This window comes from Hemiscyllium ocellatum, chromosome 11, assembly GCF_020745735.1.
Source record: "Hemiscyllium ocellatum isolate sHemOce1 chromosome 11, sHemOce1.pat.X.cur, whole genome shotgun sequence".
Lineage (NCBI taxonomy): Eukaryota > Metazoa > Chordata > Chondrichthyes > Orectolobiformes > Hemiscylliidae > Hemiscyllium > Hemiscyllium ocellatum.
The window spans coordinates 65969304-65990744 of record NC_083411.1 but is presented as its reverse complement, the minus strand read 5'-3'; the positions used below and the strand labels follow the sequence as shown (position 1 = coordinate 65990744).

General features: G+C 41.4%; 1 pseudogene; it reads right to left on the bottom strand.

Annotated features, from left to right (window-relative positions):
- Positions 1-12500: 12500 nt before the first annotated feature.
- The window catches only part of LOC132820046 (sodium- and chloride-dependent neutral and basic amino acid transporter B(0+)-like), a 188983-nt pseudogene continuing 180042 nt past the window's right edge, over positions 12501-21441 (bottom strand).

The window sequence follows — 21441 nt, the reverse complement described above, 5'->3', positions numbered from 1 at the left end:
GGAACAGTTGATAATGTTTTACTTAAGTACGAATCATCCTGTTAAGTATTTCAAAACAGTTAAAGTTATGCCATTTATTTTTGTATTTTAATTGCGTCATAAGGATAATGTTTGTTTTGATTAATGCCGAGTAGTCGACTAATCAAATCAAATCTGGAAGACAGCACCTTACACTAGCCTGGAAATAAATATTAAAGGTAGGGTCGAGGCTATCTCTTTACTATATCTTAGAAGGGTCTGGTCTCGTCCATAATACTGTGGTCTGCTTTAGAATGACCCCTGTGGAAGCACGCACAGTGCAGTACAACAACCCCACATCAGTCTGTGGATCCTCATGGGTGTCTACTGTATAAACTAACACTCTGAAAGAGTTAATGTTTGAGCTACAATGATCTCCACCCAATCTGCTGATGTCCCACAATTCTGGGTTAGGAATCAATTGGAGTCTGAACTGGTCTCCTGATGGAGATACACATGTCTTTGCTGCATATGGCTGATAATAAATCAAAATGCATTAAGGATTAGTGTAACCTGTACGTAGTTACTGTCATGTAATAAAATACACTGTGTAATCTAAGGCAAGTGCTGAGACTTACTCATGATCCATCGTACTCATAACTTGCTGGTGAGATAACTAACCCAGCACCTGAAAGTGGAGAAATTATTTGTTGAAGGTTAATTAAACAGTGAGAATGTGACTTTTTTGCCTCTCACCCGATCAAGTTCACCCATCTACCAATCTTTTCACCAGCTCTGAGAACAGAATATCCCACCCTTTATTTTGTTTGACTGGAGAATCTAGAACATGGAAGTCTAGCCTCAGGATAAAAGGTCACTTTCTGAGCACTAGGCTAAGCAGAAATTCATCAGATTGTGTTGAACGCCAGGCTGGAGGAGCCTCTACGTATTCTTTCTGCCCTTGTAACATATTTCAGTTTTGTCACTGATGTTAAGGGCAAAACTCTATATAAATCTAAGTAGTTGTTGTTAACATCCTTTTAAAACTATATTCCAGGGTCCGAATGGTATTAAGGGAGACTAAATTTGGTATTGTTTTCAATATTGTCTCTCATTCTACTCATTTTTTATAGGAATAAAGCTTTGTTAAATAGTCAATGCTGATGTGATTCCCTTGTGGGCTGATTTGGTTTGAAGGAGTTCCTGACGGTGCTTCATTGACAGCCTGACATTGCTCTGTTAAAACTACCTGGGTTAGTCTCTCCCAGTGAATTCAGCTCCTTCATATCATTAAACATCTGTTCACTCCCAATTTCCCTAATAAATTTCCCTGGATTATGGGTTAAACACAATACTATATTCAATTGATAATTCAAAGAAAGGGAGATCGGTCTTCAAACCCAAATATATAAGAAAATAAATATTTGTTTGATAAAATCTACACTGCTTAAATTCCTGTTAAAAGGAAAGCTGCGGTGTTACAAACCAGGGAAATACAAACTAAAGCAGGAGCCCCTGTTAGTATACAAGAGGAGAATAATGTAAATCTTGACTGCAATCAAACAGCTTCTCTCTCATTTACCAACGAACTATCCCAGGAGGAGTTGTTGGCCCAGCTATGCAGATTAGAGGTGTAGCTCTCTGAAACGTACTTACTCCTAGTATTGCTCACTCGGACCATGGTGAGGAATGGAGATTTCTGATCCATTTCGACAAGTTTCATTGTTTGTCTGCAGCCATGTTATATTAACAATTTCAAAATATCCATTGTCCAGAGAGAAATTGCAGATTGGATCTGGAAATTATGGAACAAGTTTTTAAAGGATAATTTACTTACTTAGGACGTACAGATTATTAGGAGGGCAGCCATTAACTGCTAATCTTAGTTGTGCAGGTCATTAGGCCTCTTTAGATGGCAGTTAACGGACAACCGCATTTGCTAAGATAAAACAGTTTATTATAGACCAGTCTGCCAATGAGGTACAGTCAACAATTCAAGAGTCTCCTGGTCACGTTCAATGAAGTCAACATTTTATTTCCAGTTCTTTGCTCAAATTCTTATATTTCAAATTCTAGTGATATAATTAAGGTCATTGTTCCACTCTGTCTGAATCAGTTTAATCCCTTTGCATGGCAACATTACAGATGGATCAGAACACAGAGTTATAGTCTGTACGCTGCACTCACACAGAGCCCAGCTCGGGCAAATCACTCTGTTTGCAATGGTCAATTTCACGGATTTTGAACTGCTTGTCACTGATAATATTGCATTCAATTATTAAGCGTGACTTCAATAACTGTTGATTTATCACACAAGATTTCAGAACTGGCAAGAACATGGACAAGAGTATACTACAGGACTTCAACATATTTCCAATGAAGGCTCAGTGAAGAACTTAAACAGAAAGAGTGATTATTGAATGAACCTCTGAGTGCACACGATCAGGGTGCACAAACCTCTCGGCAACATATCATCCCATAAATAGCAACTGCAGTTTTGCCAATTTCCTTCTGTTTCTTCCTCCTATTTAGTAAACCTTGTTTCTACTACTTTCTGGTTTGGAGACAGAATTTCAAACAGACACACAATGATTGGGCAATGAGAGCGGACGGACAGACTTGAAAGTAGAAGTTTTCAGAAAAATCAAAAGCAGCAACAGAAATGCACGGCATTGACAGAGAGCAGTGTTTTGGATGAAAATGAAATGTGTGCATTTAGGAAAAACAGGAAATGAAAGGGCATTAGTGAATAATGTGGCGCAAGGAAGAGGTGCTTGCTAGAAGCACAAATTCAATTGCAAAAAGTGCTTAGCATAAATTAGATCAATGAGTATAAATCAAATTTATATATGACCTAATAACAAATATTGTTACCAATATCATTTATCAGGATGGGTCTTTTTCCTAGGGTGGGTGAGTTCAAAACTAGGGGGCATCGTTTGAATGTGAGGAGTAAGATTTAAAAATGAAATAAGGGACAACCACAGAGATGTGGAATGAAATGCCACAGGAAGTGGTGGATGCAGGTACATTTACAACATTTAAAAGACATTTGGATAAGTACATGAATAGGAAAGGTTTGGAGGGATTTAGACCAAAAGTAGGCAAGCAGAAGCATGTTAGTTTGGGAACACAGTTGGCATGGACTGTTGGACCAAAGGATCTGCTTTCATGCTGTATGACTCTATTACTCATAATTGCATCAATACCATAGTAAGAACAAAACTCTGGGATAATGATACTAGAGAAAAATAATCAGTCCTCTGAGCACACACAATGTGTGCATAAACCTCATCAGTATCACATGATCCCATAAACTGCAACTACAGTTTTCCCAATTTTCATCTGTTTATTCTCCCTATTTGGTAAACTTCTTTTCTTTTCTACGTTCTAATTTGTGGGATAGAACATGAACCAAACACAAATTGTGTTGGACGGTGGCAGCAGCAGGACAGATTAGGAGTTTCAGAACATACAAAGGCAAGAAAGGAAATGCCAAGACAATGAGATGCAGCAGTGTTTTGGATGAAACTGAAATGTTTGCATTTGGAAAAGATTGGAAAAGAAAGGGCATTAGTGATGAAAGTGGTGTCAGAAAGAAGTAGGAAGAAGTGTTTGATAAAAGCACCAATTCAAATGCACTTGAGACAAACCAGATGATTTATGAGTTCCAATTAAAATTATATATGATCTAACAATAAATAGTATTGCTGATATCATTAGTTCAGAAAAGATAGAACAGGATGTTGCCAGGAATGGAGGGATTCAGTTATAAAGAAACACTGGGTGGACTGGGACTTTTTTGTGCAAAGTAGGAGGATGAGAGATTACCTTATTGAGGTTTATAAAGTCATGAGGACATGGATAAGGTGAATAGCAATAGTCTCTTCCCTAGTGTGGGCGTGTTCAAAACTTAAGGGTATATTTTTAAAAGATGAGAGGAGAAAGATTCAAAAATGACATGAGGGGCAACTTTTTCATACAGAGAGTGGTTCGTATGTGGAATGAACTGCCAGAGGAAGTGATGGATGCAGATACAGTTACAACATTTGCAAGACATTTGGATAAATACTTGAATAGGAAAGAATTGGAGGGATGTGGGCCAGACACAGGCAAGTGGGACTAGTTTAGTTAGGGAATATGGTCGGCATGGACTAGTTGGACCAAAGGGTCCATTTCCAAACTGTTATGACTTTGCAACTCTAACTTGAAATGGTATCAATACCAAAGGAACAACAAAACTTTGGGATAATGACAGTAGAGTGAAAGAACCTAACCTCAGGAAATCAAGAATTAGAATCAGTTTGGGTGGATCTCAGTAAAATCAAGGGGGAGAAAGCACTTGCGTACGTTATTACACAGCCCCCAACAGTAGCTGCAGAGTAGGGCAGAGTGAATGTCAGGAGACTTGTGCTCCATGTAATTTGGGTAATCATTGATCATTGACAAATTTACTCTTCATATAGACTGGGCAAACATTAATAGCAGTGACAGCTTGCAGGACAAGTACAGAGAAAGTTCGCAATTGATCTCCTAGATCAGTGTGTTCACGAATCAACGAGGAGGCAATTTTGGATCAAGCATTCTGTATGAGAAAGGACTAATTAACACCCCTGTAGAGAAGGAGTCTCTAGGGAAGACTGACTGACAGTAATATGAAATAGTTTAACATTGAAATGCTTTCACAATCAGTCAAATCTCGGGCCTTGTATCTAAATAGCAGACAGGTCAACTATGATAGACTGGGAAACTCAATTAAAAGTTGAGGTAGTAGGTAAGCAGAAGTAGAATTTGAAGACAATCTACGATAAATATAGTTTAATGTAAAATCCACACTTTATGTACATTCCTTTAAGGCAAAAACACTGCACAGAAAATGTAGTCCAACTGTGGTGACAAAGAGACGTAAAGACAACATTCAATGCAAGTTAAAATCTAAGAATATCGCCCTAAACGGTAGTGAGCTGAGGTTTGGGGTATTGAAGACTTCAGTAAAGGACAAGAAAAGAAAAATGAAAATCAGAATTGGCTAACAAGAGAGACATGAAAGCAGATTTTAAATGTTTCTGTGGGTATATGAATCTGAAACAATTAGACGAAAGAAAAATATGCCCATTTGATGCAGAGAGAGGTGAAATTGGGATTTGACAAAGATTTTGAAATTAATGAACATAGTCCAGCCATTTCAGAAAAAAAGAAGGAAGCATAGACCGGTTAGCCTAGTGGGCAAAATGCTGGATTCTATCATAACAGTAACACACTTACAGATGATGGAGTAGATCCAATTTACAGGAGTCATAGTTATGTTTTACAAACCTTCCCTCATTTAAAATGAAACTAAAATGTTCCTGAGAGGAGAATGGTGGGAAGACTATGGCTCTGCTCAGAAATTAGGACATCATGAACAACAAACCAAACCCAAAACTGACTGAAAATCAAATTGGTCAGACTATTGAGTACAGGAGTTGAGAAGTCACGTTGCAGCTTACAGGACATTTTTAGGCAAATTTTAGAATATTGCGTGCAATTCTGGTCTCCATCCTATTGGAAGGATGTTGTGAAACTTGAAAATGTGCACAAAAGATTTACAAGGATGATGCCAAGGTTGGAGATTTGAGCAATAGGGAGAGGTTGAATAGGCTGGGGCTGTTTTCCCAGGAGCGTCAGAGGCTGAGGGGTAGGATAAACAGACAAAGTCTTTTTCCTGGGGTTGGAGAGTCCAGAACTAGAGGGCACAGGTTTAGGGTGAGAGGGGAAAAATATAAAAGAGACTTAAGGGGCAACTTTTCTATGCAGATGGTGGTAAATGTATGGAATGAGCTGCCAGAGGAAGTGGTGGAAGCTAGTAGAATTGCAATATTTAAAAGGCATCTGGATGGGCATATGATTAGGAAGGGTTTGGAGAGATATTGGCTGGGTGTTGGCAGGTGGGAGTAGATTGGGTTGGGATATCTGGTCGGCATGGACAAGTTGGACCGAAGGGCCTGTTTCTTTGCTGTACGTCTCTATGACTATGGAGAGAAAGTGAGAGAGCGAGAGAGCAAGAATGAGAGTGAGAGACAGAGAGGGACAGAGAGGATAGAATGCAGCTGCTCTGAAGGCAAGAAATAACTTTTTGTGTTAGCAGCCAATTCTGGTAAGAGTTGACTCTGCTGGTATCTTGGGGTTTTGCTGCCTAGATTAGAAAACGTTTTAGGAATTAATTGTTAAATGGTGTATGCAGAACCTTTGTTCTTCCACTGACCCTTCTTCAACTAGCCCAACAAGACGTAGAAGAAAGTGAGGAATGCAGATGCCAGAGAGTCAGAGACCAAAAGCATACTGCTGGAAAAGTACAACAGGTCAGGCAGCATCTGATGAATACGAGAGTTGACATTTCGGGCATAAACCCCATTCTGAAAGAAGGGCTTCTGCCCAAAACATCGGCTCTCCTGTCCCACTGATGCTGCCTGACCCGCTGTGCTTTTCCAACCCCATACTTTTTGATTTCAACTGGGTGTGGCCAGCCAATCATGTATTGCCCATGACCATCATAGTTGTACAGTGCCATCACAGAGCAGTGTCTGTCAGAAGGCCAGCAGAATGCCTTGTATTCAAGAGCAAAAAATACCAGCTTTATATGAGGGGAACAAATATGAGACCACCTGACATTTACACATTGCTTCTGCAACTCTCACTCTCCCCTGCTGAATTGCAGAATTTCAATTGGCACATGGTCTGTTCCTGCGTCATAAACCCGATGTGATCCTGGCAACCATATTGATGAGCAGGCAGCAAGATGTTTGCATCTCACCTTAACTGGGCACAGACAAATTGTGCAGTACAATTCCCTGCTGTCAGAACATTATTAGTCAGCAATTTTAACACACTGAAGTTAATGAAAAAGTTGAAATTTAAGTCAGAATTCAGACAATTTACAATTGTCTGTTCTGATATAATGTATATTTATGGCCCAAAGTGTACTAAATTCCCGGCAATAGAAATTATTATTTTCATGAATGCTTACCCTATATTCAAAAAAAAGGTATCGTTGATTATCCTTGGAAATCCAATGACTCAATAATATTCTTGCTACTGACATCTATGCAAGATGTTCTATGCAAAACGATTGTCCATTTCTCTCACTCATTCAGATTGACAGAATGAGCAATCAGTCCCAACAGAATTGAGCACTGTCCCTTTGAGAGTCCTGCTGCATGTTTCATCCACTCCCCACCAACTGAAGCACTCTACTCACAGCAATGGTGATTGGAAGGATGCAAACAGGTAGTACAGACTGTAGGCGAGGACACAGGTATATGAAATGTTGTCAAATGCTGTAAATACAATGGTATTTATGCCCAAACCTTAAAATTAAATAAGAAGCATGAGATTAGTTTTGAAACTGTTTTGAAATAAATTAAGAGACATTGAACCATAGAGTCCTACAGCACGGCAGCAGGCCCTTTGGCCCAAACTGCCCCATGCTGACCAAAACGTCACTCTACAAAATACCCTGGAAGAACTGCAACAAACATTACATTGGATAGATGGGCAGGAAAATTGCCAACAGGATACACGAGCACCAAGTAGCCACCAAAAGACATAACCAACTATCACTGGTATCCTTACACACAGATGAAATGGGACACTAGTTCGACTGGGACAATACATCCATCCTGGGACAGGCTAAACAAAGACACCCATGGGAATTCCTAGAAGCCTGGCATTCAAACCGAAACTCCATCAGCAAATACATCGATCTGGACCCCATTTGGACTTAGAAAAAGAACCAGAAGATATCACCCATCATGACAGACTGAGACTCGTAAAGAGAAAGTAGGACAGAACACCAGCGCTTCAACAGAGGCTCACTGATTATGTTACCTAGCAAAATGTCTGAGAACAAATGTACCAACGCAGCGAGCAAACTTACAACCTGAACCACAACCTGAGCTACTAACCTTCTCAAAAATTGCAAATGTCCATCTGTCCTAATCCCATTTCCCTGCACTTGGCCCATATCCTTCTAATTCTTTCCTATCCATCTATTTGTCCAAATGGCTTTTAAATGTTGTTAATATACCCACTTCCACTGGCAGCTCATTCCATATGCATACCACTCTCCTTATGAAAAAGGTTGCCCTTCAGTTTTATTCCCTTTTATTCTTTTCCTCTAACCTTAAACTGATGCCCTTTGGTCCTCAATTCCCCAATTCTGTGAAAAGACAGAGCATTCACCCTACCTATGCCTCTTATCATCTTATACACCTCTATAAGATCCTCCCTCAGTCTCCTACACTCTAAAGAAAAAAGGTCCTAGCTTGTCCAAGCTCTCCCTATAACTCAGACCATTGAGTCCAAGCAACATCCTTGTAAATTTCTACTGCACTCTTTCCAGTTTAATAACATATTTCCAATAACAAAGTGACCAAAACTGAACACAATACTTCAAGCGCAGCATCACGAATGTCCTGTTTAACTGCAACATAACTCCCCAATTTCTATACTCATTGGCCAGACTGATGAAGGCCAGTGTGCCAAAAGCCTTCTTCACTGCCCTATCTACCTGTGACTCCACTTTCAGTAAACTGGGAATCCCTGAACTCTAAGATCCTTCTGTTCCACTCACTCCTTACAGCCTTACCATTCACCATGAAACTCCTACCTTGATTTGATTTTCCAAAATGCAAGACCTCACGCTTATCTATATTAAGTTCCACTTGCCATTTCTCGGACCACTCCCAGCTGATCAAGGTCCTGTTGCAATTTATGATAACCTTCCTCACTCTCCATTATACCACCTATTTTAGCGTCGTCAGCAAAGTTACTAATCACGCTTTGAACATTCTCATCCAAATCATTCATATAGATAACAAACAGTAATGGGCCAAGCACCAACCTCTGAAGCATTCCACTTGTTGCAGTCCAACAAGCAGCTTTCCGTTATTACCCACTGCTTTCTACCATCAAGCCAATTGTGGATCCAATGTGCCAGCTCCAACTGGATTACATGCGATCTAGCCTTTCAGAGCAGCCTACCATGTGGAATCTTATCAAAGGCCATACTGAAATCCATTTTGACTATGTCTACCGCCCCACCCTCAACCACCTTCCTGGTCACTTCACCAAAGGTTGCTAACAAATTTGTGAGGCATAGTCTCTCATTCACAAAACCATGCTGACTACTCCTAAACAAACCGTTTTTCCAAACGCATGTACACCTTACCCCGTAGAATCTTCTCAAGCAACTTACCTACCATACATGTTAGGCTTACTGATCTATCGTACCCAAGCTTTTCTTTACAGCCCTTCTTGAATAAGGGCACACCATTCCTCCTCACAGAATTAGCTGGTAGACAAAATCAATCTTATCTAGTTGCCAGTTGGCATTGCAATTTCTGTTGTTGTTTGTATTTCCAGAGGATTATGTGCGCACGTGATGGATGAGTATAAGCTGTACTTTAATTCCAAGAACCTTAATTTGGATAGATATGTTTCTAAATTATTGAAATGTAAAATTCTTGAGTCATTCAACTTCAAATGTCGCATTTTCATTGCATTTGCAACAAAAATCCTGAACAATATAGGCTGAGATTTTCAGGATTCCAGATATGCTGTCATCAGTTATGTATTTTAGAAGGGATTGAAATGGATGTTGATCTAAGAAATAATTTACTAATAAAGCCAATAGTCTGAGATTTTACTGGCCTGTCCCAGTGTCATACCAAAGGCAAAGGAGCTGCTCCGAATCCTATGTAAACAGCAAACTACTCAATGAGGCAGCATGTCTTAACAGCAAGGCGAGAACATCGAGGACATTACCTTTCACTGTGAATGAAAATAAGAAAGGTATCCACTTATAGTCTTTTGCATAAACGTAAGACATCTCTAAGCACCTTACAGATAATTTATAAGGGGAGGAAACGGCCTGGTGGTATTATTGCTGAACTGTTAATCCAGAGACCAAGATAATGTTCTGGGAACCAGGGTTCGATTCCTGTCATAACAGATGGCAAAATTTGAATTCAATACAAATCTGGAATGAAGAATTTAATGATAACTCATAAAAAGGTTGACTCTTTATTTTTTACAGTTGGAAAAGACCATTTCAATTAGTTCTTGTATAACGGACTATAATTGCTGTTTCTTGTCCTTTTTTGTGTGCAATAAACTGGCTTATTTATAAGATAGAGTAAATGATAGCATCTTACATTGAGTTTGAAAGTGATGTAGTTCAATCAAAAATGATTATATTAAATATAAACAAAGGGATTTAATAAACGGTGAAGATAAAGATTAGCTATGGGTGGATTACGACCCAAAATGAAAGGTACGACAGTAGACATTTAATGGTTAACACTGAAAGACAAACAAAGATGATGGAATACCACAGGTCACAACAGCATATGTTTTTGGTGGGGATAGATATTATATGGAACTGTAGGCTAATCCACAACATTCCTGTACACTCCCTGACCTCATTCCCAAAGCATGGAGCATTGGTGGGTGTTAAAGTCAGTAACTCTCTCATCATACACAAATAATTAATGGTCAAATGATTTGTTAAAGACTCAGTTGACCACAGTATTACACTGCGCACACCATCAAACAGTTGGTGTAGGCAGGAGCGTGATTCCTTTCTTATAACAATCAAGTTGTCTGGTATCATCACTGGGTGGGATGTTCTTCATGGTGTTTCATAAGTGCCCACCTGTAGTGCTTTAAGGCTCGCTTTGGATTCTGAGCTCACTGCTGATTCTGCCTGGATGAGGTGGGAGGCATACCAGCTAATTTCACTCTCTGTAATTAGCAATGAAAATACATTCTTTTAAAGCACAGAAACCTCCCAAGTATAGTGTTCCAACTGCAGGTAACAAAACAAATCTAAGATCATAATGGATCAAAGGAAGACACCTGTAAAGTGTCAAAAAGAAAGTAAATAAAAGATTCAGAGCATTTTAGTAAAGGAGAACCAAGGAAAACATTGATAAAATGGACTATGAAACTAAACGAGTGAGAAACAAAAGCAGAGTGTAAATGTTTTTATATACATGTAAAAAGGAATAGAACAGCAAAAGCAAACGTAAATCCATTAGAAGCAGACACAATTCCAGCCCACTTAGAAAATATGATTGGATTTGGAAGAGTCTACATGGATTTAGGAAAGGAAAATCATCTTTGACAAACCTGGGAGAGTTTAAGGATCTAAATAATATATTAAATAAGAACCGATAGATGTTGTCGGTTTAGGTTTTCAGAATGTTTTCAAAAAGGTTCCACACTGGAGTGAAAAAAATTAGAGCACATGGGAGTTGGGGGAGGAATATATTAGCATGGATTGAGAACTGATTAATGGACATGAAAGAGTATAAGAACAACTGATTCAATTTTAGTTTAGTAAGCTTCAATTAGTGTGGTTCCAAAGGGGTCAGTGTTTAGGCTCCAGCTATTTATAATCTGTAGGAATGATTTGAAGAAAAACAAAATACTGCAGAGGCTGGGAATCTTAAAGAAACAAACAGAACACTCGAGAAACTCAGCAGGCCTGGTAGCATCCGTGCAGAAAGAAAGAGTTAACATTTTGAGTTCATTATGACTCTTCAGTCAGGGTTCAACATCATATTTCCAAATTTGCAGATGGAGTTTAGAAGAATGATAGGTGATCTAATGCCATCATACAAAAGTCTTGCAGGGATTGACATGGTCAACGCAGGAGGAAGGTTTCCTATATTACAATAAAGGGTGAGTCATTTTGGACTGTAATTTTTTGGAATTTCATCAATCAATCAAAAATAGGGGCAGTGAATATTCAGAAATCTTTGCCCCAAACGACAATGAAAACTCAATAGTTGAGCTTGCCCAAGGCTGAAACTGATTTATGCCTATAAATCAAGGGACACAAGATTATTACAGGAAACTGTTGTTTTACTTAAATCTCATTGCAAAGCTATCTGTTTGAAAATAGTACACAAACATGCTTACATTATGAACGTGGAGTAACAAAGGTCTTTCACCAGTTTGGATAACAAGGAGACTCCCCTGTTCCATTAACATCTCCTTAAGATAATTATACTGGAAAAGGTCTTCACTAATTCACTCACTCAAGTTTCAGAGGTTCTTGCAGATCCCAGCAGAATCACCTACAACATCATGTTTACAAATAGGTTCTGTCAAATTCAGAAGTCAACAAACGGATCTCTCCAGCATCTCCACTCTGTCTACCTCAATTAATGACATCAAGTCATACAGTGTTACAGCATAGGAAGATGCTCTTCAACCTATTGTTTCTGTACCAGTTATCAAGAACTGATCTACTCTAATCCCATTTCCCAGCACTTAGCCTTGTATCCTTTGGTGTTTCAAGTGATCATCTAGACTGTTTTTAAATGCTGTAGTGGTTCCTGCCTCTACCACCGTTTCAGAAAGTGAATTTGAAACAGTGAAAGGGGATATTCCACTGTTTTAATTGTGAACAACATCTCTGCAAGGCGATCTAACACCAACATCTGGTGAAGTAAATATAGTGACTATATTCATGGGTATAAAACACAATTGCTCATTTAAACTGTTGCCAAATCAAGACTGCTCAGAACACTAATCTGTAACATGGGCACAGCTTTCCACACTGCATCCGGTCCAAGGCTGGCAAACTGCCCAAAGGAAGTTTCCAGGAAAAACATTGGCATCCCAGTGACTGCCAGCATCAGAATGTAGGGAATAAGGAAAGCACCTGCAAAATATAGAAAAGGGAAAGTCAAATAAATTGCTTGAATATTAATGTCACCAGGTTTCATAACTAATAGTTCATTTCGTATTAATACTGGAATGAAATGTTGTTGACAGAAGAGTGTGGCTGCAGATTGTAGATTGCGTCTTTTTTGTATTTAGATCCTGTGTACAATCAACATTCAGGGACCTATACAACAGTGTTGCTCCTAAAACCTTAGGTCAGCCACACCTGCTGATTTCTCCAGCATTCTCTATTTGTTTTACGCACCGAGCATGCGCGTTATTTTGCTTTTATTTAGCTTTGATAATTGTACTTGGCAGCCTCAGGATGACTGTCAGGAGGAAAATGCATGATTCCAATGGCCAGGAGGTTGGAAAGGGCCTCTTTATAGGATTGAAGCTTGGAATGAAAATACAATCAGTGCAGTCGAATGATGCTACTGACATTGATTCCATTTTCCTCAGGAGAGCTGTTTCTGTCATGCTTGTGGACCAGGGAAAAGAATCATGAATGTAGCAAAACAGTGTGACACCATAAGGCTTCCTGTAAGGAGGGCAATCTTTCCAGGAGTGTCAGAGAGATTCTCCAAGTTTGGGTGATGCACCACATTCTCCATTTCGTCCTGGCCATTGGAGAGCTGCAAAGTTACCTCTGTGCACCATTTCCTGTCTTGGAAAGAGGAAGGGTCAGAAACTGGAAAGAGGAGATAGGGACAAGGTGACATTGACCCCATCGACATGGGTACGATGAGATTGTGAGGCTATCCTTCAATGAACACAGACTTCCCCACCCTAACACACACCAATCATTCACCAGCATCACACTCATTTCAAACTCTTCCACCAGGAAATCCCTGCACCAAAATTAATCAATAAATAAAAACCACCAAAAATCTTCACAAGCCAGCTTTACACCACTGAACTCTTCACCCTTGTGTGCAAGCCTTTACTGTCTTTCAGATATTGCCACCCAGCCCAATGTTACATTCCTGCCCTCATGACTGAAGCTTGACTGGTGCAATGTGCTGACTCTCACAGCAGGAAACTACAGATGGCCATGCATGGTATCTTCAAACGCCTACATGATTTGAGGACCTGATTTCAGACTGGAGCGGTACAACGACCTGGTGGTTAGAATAGAATCATTGAGTCATACAGCACAGATATAGACACTGCAGTCCAACTCGTCTATGCCAACCAGACATCCCAATCTGACCTAGTCCCATTAACGTCTGGCCCATATCCCTCCAAACCTTCCTCCTCATGTATCTGATATAAAAGTTGCCTTTCCAGTTTTCTAATTGTATCAGCCTTCACAACTTCCTCTGGCAGCTTGTTCCATAAAAGCACCTTCCTCTGCATGAAAACATTGCCCCTGGATTCCCTGTTAATTCTTTCCCCACTCCCTTTAAACCTTTGCCCTCTAGTTTTGGACATCTGCACCTTGGCTATTCACCCTATCCATGCCCCTCATGATTTTATAAACCACCCTAAGGTCACCCCGCAACTCCAATAATCTAGGGAAAAATGCCCAGCCTATTCATGATTTGGAGGAGCCAGTATTGGACTGGGGCAGACAAAGTTAAAAGTCATACAACACCAGGTTATAGTCCAACAGGTATTTGGAAGCACTAGCTTTCAAAGCGCTGCTTCTTCATCAGGTGGTTATGAATCAGGACCTATGACACAGAATGTATAGCAAAAAATTATAGTGACACAATGATATGTTGAACACACCTAGATTGTTAAGTTTTTCATCTTTTTGAATGGGTTTGCTGGTTTCGGTTCTTTAATATGTAAATCCCAGAACTTCTTTTCAGTCACATTCTCCAGATAACTTAAGGTTTTATCACAACAGGTGACATCTCAGCTCAGAGAATGCCTTGATTTCGCTGCACTTTGGATGCTGCCTGAACTGCTGTGCTCTTCCAGCACCACTGATCCAAAATCTAGTTTCCAATATCTGCAGTCATTGTTTTTACCACCTTATAGGTGTGAGGGTTTGAGTCTGTCTGTATCCCAATCTTGAGTAAAACTGGTTCTATTTCCAAAGAAGAATGTTTTTAAAAATTGTCCTCCTTCACACTCACCTGATGAAGAAGCAGCGCTTTGAAAGCTAGTACTTCCAAATAAACCTGTTGGACTATAACCTAGTTTTGTGATTTTTAACTTTGTCCAGTCTATTCAGCTTCTCCCAATGGATCAAGCCCTCCAATCCCAGCAACATTTCTGTGTCCTCTCAAGTTTAACAATGCCTTTTCTATAGAAGAGTGACCAGAATTGGTTTCAGTACAGTATTACATAAGTGGTCTCACCACTGTCCAGACGAGTTTATCCTGACGATCAACAATGATAACTAGACGACCCTAAGTGGCCTGGCCAATGTTTTGGAGAGTCACAAAGTACATCCTAACTCCTATACTCAATGTACTGACCAATGAGGGTAAGTGTACCAAACGCCTCCTTCACAATCCTGTCTACCTGCGACTCTGAAGGAACTGTGAAGCTGCATCCCTCGGTCTCTGCTCAGCAGCACTCTGCAGGGCCCTACCATTAACTATATAAGCGCTGCCCTGTTTGCCCTCTCCAGTTTCCTTCCATTTGCCCACAAGCCTGTATCTTGACTTTGCTCTGAGCAATGTGTACAATCGCTACTTCACAACGGTTAGCAACCTCCGCCTCTAGGCACTTTCACTATCTTTTCCCTTCATTCTTATTCCCTTTTGTTCATAACATCAAAAACACCATTTTCCTGCGCCTTTCAGTGCTGCAGTTAGCTTTTTGACTCTCCTCGCAAGACTTCCGCCAACACATCCTGTTTGGACTACATTACCCACGGTGCCGTTAGCCATCCCTGCACTTGCGCAGTGCAGTCCAACGTTTGGTATTAGATGGACTGCCCGCGATGCCTCATGGGAGTTGTAGTTCTGACGTGCGTTCGCGCTCCGCAGCAGCTGGTGGCCAACGGCCAGGAGTTCGAATTGGAGCGCGCGAGACCCAACGAACGACGGTCACGTGGTGCGGCTTGTGTTGTTGGAGTGCATCTGTAAATACCGGTGGGAATACACTCCCTCAATCAACATCCTCCTCATTATATAAACTACCCCGATCCTGTCCATCAATTACTTCCAGTGACGGCTCTCCCACAGTTAAATCTGGCCTTTACTGCCCTACCCCCATTGGAAAGTTACAGAGATAGCGGCTGGAATCCTTCTGCCTATCAACTATTCACACCGGGATTCCCAGTTTAGAGAGCGGCAACATCCGGGCTGTTCACACTGTGGGGAGGTTACAGCTTCTCCCCACGTCTGCAGGAGTTCCCGCTGGGTGCTCTGGTTTCCTCCCACAGTCTGAAGGTCTGCAGTTTAGATGCTGTCTGACCTGCTGCGCTTTTCCAGCAACACATTTTCAGCTCTGGTCTCCAGCATCTGCAGTCCTCACTTTCTCCAGGTCTGCAGTTTAGGTCGACTGGCCATGCTGAATTGTCCCTAGTCTTCAGGGATGTCCAGACCAAGTGGATAGGCCACGGGAAACGCAGGGATACAGGGATAAACAATGCAGAGATGATGGGCCGAATGGCCTCTATTTGCATTGGAGGGATTCTCTGATTCTTTGTGAGATGCATAATTTGACATGAGCAGTAGTAGTATGGACGATCATTAGTTGAATAGCGATGTTAAGTGCATACACTATATGGGTGGCACAGTGGTTAGCACTGCGCCAGGGACCTGGTTTCAATTCCCACTTCGGGCAACTGTCTGTGTGGAGTTTGCACATTCTCCCAGTGTCTGCATGGGTGCCCTCCGGGCGCTCCGGTTTCCTCCCATAGTCTAAAGACGTGCAGGTTAGGTGAATTGGCCTTGCTAAATTGCCCATAATGTTAGGTGCATTAGTCAGGGGTGAACGTAGGGAAATGGGTCTGGGTGAGTTGCTCTTTAGCAGGTCTGTTTCCACACTGTAGTGAATCTAATCTAATCATTTCGATTGGCAACAATACTTTCAATGCAGGATCTCAGCTACCCTCTCAAATTTACTGAAATGCTGTTGAGCACAAATAAGTTAGAGTTACTACAAAAGGTTCAGTGGAGCAAAAATGTTTGAAATTGAAGCCCTTTCTGAGATGCTGTCCTCAGTTCTCCTGTGTGCTCTCCAAAGGAAATCACAAGTGACACCACCTGAGACAGTAATCTACCAGTCACTATTTGCATGTCTTGAAGTCAGCAGCAACTTCCATCTTGTCAAAAAGGTCAGTTATTTTTGTAGTGCCTGTTTGTGATTGTATGTTTTTGTTAAATTGCACACATACTGTTTTTATATTTGAAACTTGATCACAGTGCTAGTGTGGAGTAAGGGCGGATGGCATAACCGTTGGTGACCGCAGGTTAAAAATGCTCTCTGGTTCTTTGAATGTGATTTTTTTTACACCATTTACTTGTTGTCTTTGTGCTTTTTTCTCCCCTGTATTTTGGATTTCATGACAATACCTCCTCCATTTCTGTAGGCCAGGTACGGGAATCTCCATACATTGCCCAAACCCACAGCAGAACCGATCACTGAGAGCAAGTAGTCAATCTTCGAGGACCAGTTACCTCGCTCCACATTCTCGTCACCTTCACGCACACGTTCACTGGTGGCAGCCTGGGGAAAAGAGAGGAAATGGCTGATTTAAAAACAGAAATTGTTGGAGAAACTCAGCAGGTCTTGGCAGCATACATGGAGAGAAAGCAGAGTTAATGTTTTGAGTCCAGTGACCTCTCTTCAGAACTGATAGTACCTAGGAAGAAACTGTACGAAAGCTGATGACGGAAATGAGCTAACCAAGCCCAAAGGGAGAGAAAGAAAGTTAGACAAAGGAATGGTTGATAGTATGGCAGGAAAGGGGGAAAAACTGATAGGGACAATGAGTAAATGAAATTTGATTGAAGCAGCGAGGTCATAATCGGACCTACAGTAGGTAAAGGACGTTGTTAGTAGAAAGTGAGGACTGCAGATGCTGGAGATTAGAGTCAAGAGTGTGGTGCTGGGAAAGCACAGCAAGTCAGGGAGCATCTGAGGACCAGGAGAATCAACATTTTGGACAAAAGCCCAAACCTGAATTGAAGCTTTGGGCAGATTCCTGATGAAGGGCTTTTGCCCAAAACGTCGATTCTCCAGCTCCTCTGATGCTGCCCGACCTGCTGTGCTGTTCCAGCCCCACACTGAAGGATCTTGTTAGCTCAGCTGGCTGGCTGGATGGTTTGCAATGCAAATAGATGGCCACAGCATGAATTCAATTTGTGCACTGTCTGAATGTGGGAGAATTGTTAGATTCATTGCAGCTATTTTGTCACATATTAAAAGCCTGGAAACCATTTTAAATTTCATCTTAGTGCTTGCTTGCTCAAAGTCTGTGTTTTCTCATGCCCGGCTAAGGCAGTTGGCCTTGCAACTGTACTGATACCTGATAAATTCTTCTCTTTGGATGGAGCTATTCTTCTCTTTGCAATGACCTATTTGTCTACTAACGCCTGCTTATCATTTACTAACTGACACTGTCCAGACATTACGTGACTGAAGCAAGGTGCCCAGCTTGCTAATTATCCTGCAATTAACAGTTTGCTAATTGTTAATCAATTCTGGCCTATATAATCACTTTTATGTGGCTGTTCTTCCCCTGAAGGAGAAAGTGAGGACTGTAGATCAGAGCTGACAATGTGTCGCTGGAAAAGCGCAGCAGCCAAGGAGCAGGAGAATCGATGTTTCGGGCATGAGCCCTTCTTCAGGAATGGCTCATGCCCGAAACGTCGATTCTCCTGCTCCTTGGATGCTGCCTGACCTACCGTTCTTTGTTGCAGACATTTTGTCCCCTGTCTGGGTGACATCGTCAGTGCTTGGGAGCCTCCTGTAAAGTGCTTCTTTCCTCCGGCATTTGTAGTGGTTTGAGTCTGGCGCTTCCGGTTGTTAGTTCCAGCTGTCCGTTGCAGTGGTTGGTATATTGGGTCCAGGTCGATGTGCTTATTGATTGAATCTGTGGATGAGTGCCAAGCCTGTAGGAATTCCCTGGCTGTTCTCTGTTTGGCTTGTCCTATAATAGTAGTACACATAGACAAGGAAGAAACCATGGTCTCATCCGATGTAACGGCACTGTTCACCTCTATCGACAAAACCCTAGCCAGAGAAACAATAGCCAACCTGCTGAACATACAGAACAGACAACAGGACATTGAACCTATCGACAAAGATGGCATACTCAAACTACTGGACCTGTGCCTCACAACACACTTTACATTCAACAACCAAATATATGAACAAATCAATGGCACACCCATGGGCTCACCCATCTCTAGACTCATAGCAGAAGCTGTAATGCAAAGATTAGAACAAACCGCAAATTAACCCAAACTCTGGGTCAGATATGTGGATGACACCTTTGTAATCATTAAAAACACAGAAATAGAGAACACACACCGGATCATCAACGCCACACTCACAGGAATCTGATTCACGAGAGAGGAAGAAAAGGACAACTAACTCCCATTCCTAGATGTGATGGTACAGAGAACACCAAACGGAGAATTCACCACAAAGTATACAGGAAAGCCACACACACCGACCAAGTCCTGAACTACGAAAGCAACCACCCCAACACACACAAAGATGTTGCATCAAGACACTATTCAAAAGGGCCACAACACACTGCAGTACACCAGAACTGCAAAAAGAGGAAGAAGAACACCTATACAATGTATTCGGCAAAAACAGATACCCGCGCAACTTCATCAACAGATGCCTGAGGGAAAGACAACAGAATGAGGACATGCAGCAACCTAAAGGACTAGCCACACTACCATCAAAACATTTCCGAACTGACAGCCAGACTACTGCGACCACTAAGACTCATAACAGCACACAAACCAACAGCCACTCTACGATAGTGTACAAACTCCTATGCAAGGACTGCACAAAACACTACATAGGACAAACAGGAAGACAGCTAACGATCCGCATCCATGAACACCAACTAGCCACGAAACAACATGACCAGCTATTCTTAGTAGCCACGCGTGCAGATGACAAGCAACGTGAATTTGACTGGGACAACACTGCTATTATAGTTCAAGCCAAACAGAGAACAGCCAGGGAATTCCTAAAGGCATGGCACTCATCCACAGATTCAATCAACAAGCACATCAACCTGGACCCAATATACCGACCACTGCAGCTGGAACTGATAACCGGAAACGGCAGATTGAAACCACTACAAATGCTGGAGGAAAGATCACAGAAGCACTTCACAGGAGGCTCCTAAGCACTGAGGATGTCAGCTAGACAGGGAACGAAACGTCTGCAACACAAATTCCCAGCTCGGCAAATAGAACCACAACATAAACATGATTGGCCAAGAGTGTGTTTATACAGGATCCAGACAACAATCACCGAAGCAGTATGGTTTTCCAAAACAGGCAGAAGAAGAGGTCAGGAAGTTAATAGTTTTCTGCAACAAGGGATACGGAGACCAGTAGCTTCCACTATCAACTCACCTATTCGACCAGTTACGAAACCAGACAGTAGCTGGCAAATAGCGGTAGATAACTGGACATTGAACAAGGCCACCCTGTCTACAGCCCCCACCATAGCAACTAACCCAGAGATCGTAGTCAAGCAAAGTGAGGATGCGCAATGGGTCACAGTTTTGGACATAAGTAATGTGTTTTGGTCAACTCACTGGAGAATGAATGCCGATATAAACCCACATTTACTTTCCAAGGCCAGCAATATACTTGGACTGCCCTGCTTCAGTGATTTCCTAACTCCCCGTCCATAATGTCTAAGTGAAGGGTTAAAAGAATTCTCGAAACCTTAATGTCTGGTGCAGTATGTAGACGACTTGCTTTTTCAAACTGAAACTAAAAAGGAACGTTATCAGCTGTTAAGTGAATTACTGCAATTGTGGCATGAGTTGGGTCTGAAAGTGAACCCTAAGAGAGCGCAGATATGAAGCAGGACATTACTTATCTGGGAATGATTCTGTCACTGAGAAAACAAGAAATGGACAAATGAAAGGTAGAGGCAATTGGCAGATTCCCTGTTCTGTGGGATGTCAAAGGTTGAGATCCTTCCCAAGCTTAGCGGGGCATTAAAGGGACCACATTGACCAATAAGGTAGCCCCACTGATGGAGTTATTAAAAAAGAATGTGGTGTGCAAATGGAACAAGACATTGCAGCTCTAAAGCAAGCACTAGCTGCCGCGCCCGTTCTGAAAACCCCAAATCCAACTGTTAAAAATCACACAATGCCAGGTTATAGTTCAACAGGTTTAATTGGTAGCACTAGCTTTAGGAGCGCTGCTCCTTCATCAGGTGGTCATGGTGTATAAGATTGTATGATACAGAATTTATGGCAAAAAGTTTACAATGTTATGTAACTGAAATTATATATCGAAAAAGACCTGGATTGTTGGTTAAGTCTCTCATCTGTTAGAGTGACCCCTTTGGTTTCAGTTCTTTCATATGTAAATCGCAAAACATTTTTTAAAAATCTACATTCTCAAGTGAACTTTAACAATTGGTGCCTGTCAGCCAAGATAATATATCGAAGGTGTGAGTCCCCCTGTGTGATACTATCTGTGCCACAATGTTTAGACTGATTTTAATCTAAACAAATGAATTTATCGGATCTAATATGGATTCATGCAGTTTTTGAGTGAAGGAAAATGTATGTCTGCAGGTACAAATTCACCCCACAAACTTTTATATGTGTGGAGGGAGGGTGGGGTTGGGGGCGGAGGGTAG